This window comes from Lithobates pipiens, unplaced genomic scaffold (genome assembly GCF_037356315.1).
Source record: "Lithobates pipiens isolate NorthernLeopardFrog02 unplaced genomic scaffold, aLitPip1_a1.2 Scaffold_23, whole genome shotgun sequence".
In the NCBI taxonomy this organism is placed as follows: Eukaryota; Metazoa; Chordata; class Amphibia; order Anura; family Ranidae; genus Lithobates; species Lithobates pipiens.
Window position 1 is genome coordinate 127954485 of NW_027507785.1, and position 7266 is coordinate 127961750.

Here is a 7266-nt window from a genome sequence, read left to right on the forward strand (position 1 = left end):
TAAACCTAAATAGGTGATTACCTTATACACTCTTAATCACATGAATACCTTAAACATGTGGACTACTTAATAAATCAGGTAAAAATTATACATGTAAATATGAACCATAAACATAATACAATTGTGCACAAATGTGACAAATAAAATCTATGCGTGCAATACTAAAATGTACAATAAATCTGTGATAAATATCAAATAAAATCTTTGCGTGCAATACTAAAATGTACAATAAATCTGTGATGAATATCAATACCCCACGTGAAACATGCCAAATATTGGGAGTGAAAAAAGAAAAATGAAAATGGAAATAAATTTAAAAGGAAGTGAATTCAAAATTCCAAAAATAAAATAAAATGAAAAATAAATTTTTTTTATATAGATATTTGTCCCAAGAAATAAAAATATAAAAATGTATGCAAAGAGAAGAAAAAAGGAAAAAAAAGAGAAGCAAAAAAGCAGTCTCTGATGCAGTGCAATTAATGGGGGATTTCCCGTAGATGCAGGAGGGGATGTGATGGATCCAAAACAACTAATCTTCATGCATTGTGGGCACTTATAGGATGTACTCTCACCAGAAAAATAACCCCATCCGGGGTGGATCAGCCTTCACAGTATAAGCTACCGTGTCGCTCTCTGGCTTGCTTCAAATAGGCTGTTGAGGATCCCTCGTTATTTCCAGGTGGAGTGTGCCTCAGTATATGTATTGAAAGAGAGGACCATACATAGTGTGATACTGTATAAATCACTTTATTAAGAAAATACTAAAAATTACTCACACTTTTGAAAGAAGAAAATGGCTTGAATAAATGCAGTATAAAGGTGCAGTATGAAAGGTATGGAAGCTGCTGAGAGCGTTCCGTTCGTCTTCCACGCCGTAGTGTAAAGGTGCAGTGTGAAAGGTATGGAAGCTGCTGAGAGCGTTCCGTACGTCTTCCACGCCGACTGTATTGGAAATTCCAATACAGTCGGCGTGGAAGACGTACGGAACGCTCTCAGCAGCTTCCATACCTTTCACACTGCACCTTTACACTACGGCGTGGAAGACGAACGGAACGCTCTCAGCAGCTTCCATACCTTTCATACTGCACCTTTATACTGCATTTATTCAAGCCATTTTCTTCTTTCAAAAGTGTGAGTAATTTTTAGTATTTTCTTAATAAAGTGATTTATACAGTATCACACTATGTATGGTCCTCTCTTTCAATACATATACTGAGGCACACTCCACCTGGAAATAACGAGGGATCCTCAACAGCCTATTTGAAGCAAGCCAGAGAGCGACACGGTAGCTTATACTGTGAAGGCTGATCCACCCCGGATGGGGTTATTTTTCTGGTGAGAGTACATCCTATAAGTGCCCACAATGCATGAAGATTAGTTGTTTTGGATCCATCACATCCCCTCCTGCATCTACGGGAAATCCCCCATTAATTGCACTGCATCAGAGACTGCTTTTTTGCTTCTCTTTTTTTCCTTTTTTCTTCTCTTTGCATACATTTTTATATTTTTATTTCTTGGGACAAATATCTATATAAAAAATTTTTATTTTTCATTTTATTTTATTTTTGGAATTTTGAATTCACTTCCTTTTAAATTTATTTCCATTTTCATTTTTCTTTTTTCACTCCCAATATTTGGCATGTTTCACGTGGGGTATTGATATTCATCACAGATTTATTGTACATTTTAGTATTGCACGCAAAGATTTTATTTGATATTTATCACAGATTTATTGTACATTTTAGTATTGCACGCATAGATTTTATTTGTCACATTTGTGCACAATTGTATTATGTTTATGGTTCATATTTACATGTATAATTTTTACCTGATTTATTAAGTAGTCCACATGTTTAAGGTATTCATGTGATTAAGAGTGTATAAGGTAATCACCTATTTAGGTTTATCGCACCTGAGACAATATTTTACTTTTCCAGCCAGCATGCTGGTAAATTTTTAACAATTTATACACATATATTTTTGAGTTTTTACTTCCCACCTACAGTTTACATTTTATACTTTATCCCAACACTAATATATGGCACACTAGCACTTACACACCGGATTAACGTAACAATTTTAAATTTAATTTAGCAAATTAAGTTTCTGACACACAGGTATAGCGCCAGATCTATTCATAGCACTCCTTTATCTAACATTTTCCACCCCACCAGGTGGATAGTAATAGAGGCAGCTCTTACCTATTTTCCTTTTTCTTTTATTTTCTTTTATATTCTATATGTTTTTATAATTTGGATTCGCTCATAAGTTCCTTAGCGCAACCTACCCCTTTTATTTTTATCCTTTGATATAGTTGACCACCCCCTCCTCCTCAAAAAACTCCATTTGCTTGGTCTCCATGGCTGCACTCTCTGTTGGTTCGAATTGTACCTATCTCATAGCACCTTCAGTGTCACTTACAACTCCACTGCCTCTTCTCCAACTTCTCTTACCGTTGGGGTCCCCCAAGGTTCTGTCCTTGGACCTCTACTATTCTTGATCTACACATCCTCCCTGGGTCAGATGATAGCCTCCCATGGCTTTCACTACCATTTATATGCTGATGACACCCAAATCTATCTCTCTGCCCCTCAGCTCACTCCATCAATCTCCTCACGCATCACTGGTTTACTAACAGACATATCAGCCTGGATGTCAAACCACTTCCTCAAACTGAATCTATCTAAACCTGAGCTCTTAATATTTCCTCCCCCATGCCCCCCCTCCCCTGACTTCTCTGTCAAGATCAATGGCACATCAGTCCGTCCCCACATGCAAGGGTGCTAGGGGTAACCTTAGACTCTGAACTGTCCTTTCAGGCCCTGTCCAAATCATGCCGCCTTAGCCTCCGCAACATTTCAAGAATACACTCCTTTTTAACTAATGACACCGCAAGCTTCTTATTCACTCCCTGGTCATCTCTTGTCTCGACTACTGCAACTCCCTCCTCATTGGATTACCTTTACATAGGACTATCCCTCTTTAAGTCCATAATGAATGCAGCTGCAAGACTCATCCACCTTACCAACCATTCAGTGTCCTCTACCGCTCTCTGCCAATCCCCCCACTGGCTTCCACTCACCCAACGAATAAAATTCAAAGTACTAACAATCATTTACAAAGCCATCCATAACTCTGCCCCCAGCTACATCACTAACCTAGTCCCAAAATACCAACCAAGCTGCTCTCTTCAGTCTTCCCATCTCATCTCTAGCTCCCTTATCACCTCCTCCCATGCTCGCCTCCAGGATTTCTCCAGAGCTTCTCCCATCCTTTGGAACTCCCTACCCCAATCTGTCCGACTGTCCCCTAATCTATCCATCTTTAGGCGATCACTGAAAATGCTTCTCTTCAAAGAAGCCTATCCTGCTTCTAACTAATACTGTCTTACTTGCTCCATCAGCTCATCCCCCCACAGCTATTACCTTTTGTATCAATTGATGCTTCCTTTTTAGATTGTAAGCTCTAACGAGCAGGGCCCTCTGATTCATATTGTACCAAATTGTAATGTAACTATAATGTCTGCCCTCATGTGGTAAAGCACTGTGCAAACTGTTGGCGCTATATACAACCCGTATAATAACAATGTTCTTCCAATTTTTAGGGTAGAACATATAAGATGTTGCTGCAGCAGTTAGCGATTCAAGCCCTCTGAGTGACAGCAATATGGGGAGACGTTCCCCATACCAGCTGTTACTTTTTAAAAAGAGCTCCGCCCCCAAGGCCACGTCATTCATTTATAGAGTTCTGTGAATGAATTAACTACAAGTACTGACACCCTTTGCGGATGTCGACCTGGAAGTTCTCAATGACTTACCAGGGTGCTGTTGAGCTCTCTGGTAGTTCATTGATTCTTCCTGTCAGTGTGAAACTGCTTGCCCATACGATGTATGAACAGATAGATTTCACCGAGTCCTGCATTGTACCAGCAACCTGCAAAAAAAAATGTGTATTTATTCAATCTTTTTTAAAAGGTGAACTTATTCTTCAACAGAGCAGACACCAGAGCTTATTTTGGCTGCTCCGCTTGCGGTACTGAGCATCCAAGTGCTTCCATGTGAAAGGGTAACCTGAAAGAATAAGGTTTTTTTTGTCTTTGGGGCCAGCACCTCATTTACTCGCTCAGCAGATGCGCTTCTACTGAGCGTTAAAGAGAGCCCAACACGCCCCTTTCCTGACAAGCACCCAACTTGTGTTTATCACACTGCAAGGTCTCTCCCCTCCCTGCTAGTCCCGGTGCCGTACTGGAGACAGGCAGGAAGGTGAGTAGGAGATAAACAGCTCAATGTTAAAAACATTAAAAGTTTAAGTCACCATAAAGCCACTTTCATTTTTAAAAGCCCCAGATATTGCTAAAAGCATCTCAGATTTAAACACAGTTTTGGTTTTATCAGGACAACTAGATTGTCACAAGTGACAAGTAGATTGGGACCATGATTTAGTCACTTGGAGAAGTAGTTGTTTTTTTATGTTTCCACATCCATGTTGGAATAACCATTTAGGGCCGGTTCACACAGCGGGCAATGCGAGGCGACACGACTCGCCTCGCCTCGCTCCCGCAAGTCGCCCCCGTTCTGTACAATGGAACCGTTCTGAGAGGAGCGACTCGAGTCGCTCCGACTCAGAAAAAAGGTTCCTGTACTACTTCTGGGCGACTTCGGGGGCGACTTGCATTGACTTCTATACAGAAGTCCTCTGCAAGTCGCCGCTGAGCTCGCCGCAGGTCGCGGCGAGGCAAGTCGGAGACGCCTCGCCGCGCCGCGCCTGCAGTGTGAACCGGCCCTTACACCTAACTCATAAAAAAACTGATCTCCAGAGCAACCTACAAATGAAGTTTCAAACACCTCACTGGTACTGATCTCTGGCCTTGCCTTACAAACTCTTTTCTACAACTTTTCATATTTGTTGAAAATGTGGTAATGCCAGAGTAACACTACTACATACACGGTGAATCTGTCATGCCTGGAATACGGGTTGTTACATAGTAGGTGAGGTTGAAAAAAAGACAAAAGTACATCAAGTCCAACCTATGTCAGTATTCCAGTATTCTATGTTATATGTCAGTATTACATTGTATATCCCTGTATGTTGTAGTTGTTCAGGTGCTTATCTAATAGTTTTTTGAAACTATCGATGTCCCCCACTGAAACCACCGCCTGTGGAAGGGAATTCCACATCCTTTCCGTTCTTACAGTAAAGAACCCTCTACGCAGTTTAAGGTTAAACCTTTTTTCTTCTAATTTTAGTGAGTGGCCACACGTCTTATTAACCACTTCAGCCCTGGAAAATTTGGCTGCTCAATGACCAGGCCATTTTTTGCGATACGGCACTGCTTCGCTTTAATTGACAATTGCGCAGTGCCACGCTCTTTCTACATATTTTTGGGAATAAAAATCGCAATAAGTGTATATTGATTGGTTTGCGCACAAATTATAGCATCTACAAAATAGGGGATAGATTTATGGCATTTTTGCTATTATTTTTTTTACTAGTAATGGTGGTGATCTGCAATTTTTATCAGGACTGCGATATTGTGGCAGACAAATTGGACACTTTTGACACATTTTTGGGACCACTGACAATTATACAGCAATCAGTGCTATAAAAATGCACCGATTACTGTATAAATGTCACTGACAGGGAAAGGTTTAACACTAGGGGGCGATCAAGGGGTTAACTGTGTTCCCTAGGTCTGTTCCAACTGTAGGGGCATGGGACTGTCTAGGAGGAGAGAGATCGGTGTTCATACTTAGTATAAACACACGATCTGTCTAGGGCTGAAACAACTAATCGATTAATCGACAACTAATCGATTATGAAATTAATCGATTACTGTTTTCATAATCGATTAATCGGCCACTAACATAATGAGGTTAAAAAAAAACAAAATGAGCCCTTTATAGTACAAAAAGAGCAAATAATCGCTACTGTAAATATTTCACTATTCTACAGTAAAAAAATGAACCCCTTACAGTAGTGATTAGCTGCTTTTTTTCTACTATAAAGGGCTAATGTTTTTTTTTTTTTTAATCCTATTATGTTACTAAACGTCTTAGACCTGGTTCACATCTATGAATTTATTGGTGCTTTTTGCAGAAATGCACTACAATTCATTTACATGGTTTCCTATGGGACACGTTCACATCTGAAAGGGTCCGGGACTTTTAACGCAAAATGGTGCTTTATTGGTTCAATATACTTCAATGGAGAAGCTGCAGAAAAGAATGTAATGCGTTTTTGCGCAATTTGTGTTTTTTAATCGGCCGAAAAAAATGCAAATTGCAGTAAAATCACGTGTGCAAAAATCAAAACACACAGCAAAAAGCACTACAGAAACAGATCAAAAGCAAACTGCATAGGTGTGTACCTGAGCCTTATGCTGGCCTCACAGATCATTTTTCAGATGAGAATATTCAGACGAAAAATCTTTGTACATTCGCTGAATGAAAGAATTTTGTTTGAAATTTTCACTTGTTTTTAACATTCTGTTTTTAAAATGAATGCAATTTCTGAACAAAAACCACATACACTGTCTGAAAATTCCTCTGACTAAGAAGTTTTCTATTATTTCCAAATTTTCCCATCACTGTGGTCGAAAATGAACATCAATTTGACCCACTTTTTTTTTTAAGGTTATTAACCGATTAATCGAAACAATAATCGGCCAACTAATCGATTATGAAAATAATCATTAGTTGCAGCCCTAGATCTGTCTCCACTCCCCTGAAAGAACCAGGATTTGTGTGTTTACACACACAGATCCCAGTTCTCGCTCTGCCACGAGTGATTGCGGGTGCCCGGTGGTCATCACGCCCGCCGGGCACTCGCATCGACTCCGAGCACACGTTGCATGTGCGTGTTCGCCCCTCCAGCAGACACGCACTCGCCTCTATAGGCCAAAAGGCAAAGCGACGCAAGGTATTGTCGTTTTGCCCAGCCGTGCCATTCTGCCACAGTAAAACTGTGGCAGCTGGTTAGCAAGCAGTTAAAACAACAAGGGCAGAAGATTTAACAGATGGAAAAAAAATTACTGATGGTCCGCTTTAATATAATAACAAAAGTATGAAAAAGTAAGCTGGTAACAAATACAACAGCCATAAAAAATAAAAGCAAATATTACAACAAAAACTAAACACTGACTAAAATGACTTGCCTTTTTAATCTGATTACATTGGCATTTGGCAATAGCTGAAAATAAGACTATCGGATGGATAAGTAGCTGTGAGGCGCCCATACTGATTGAATATCACTGACACGCCTCAGAAC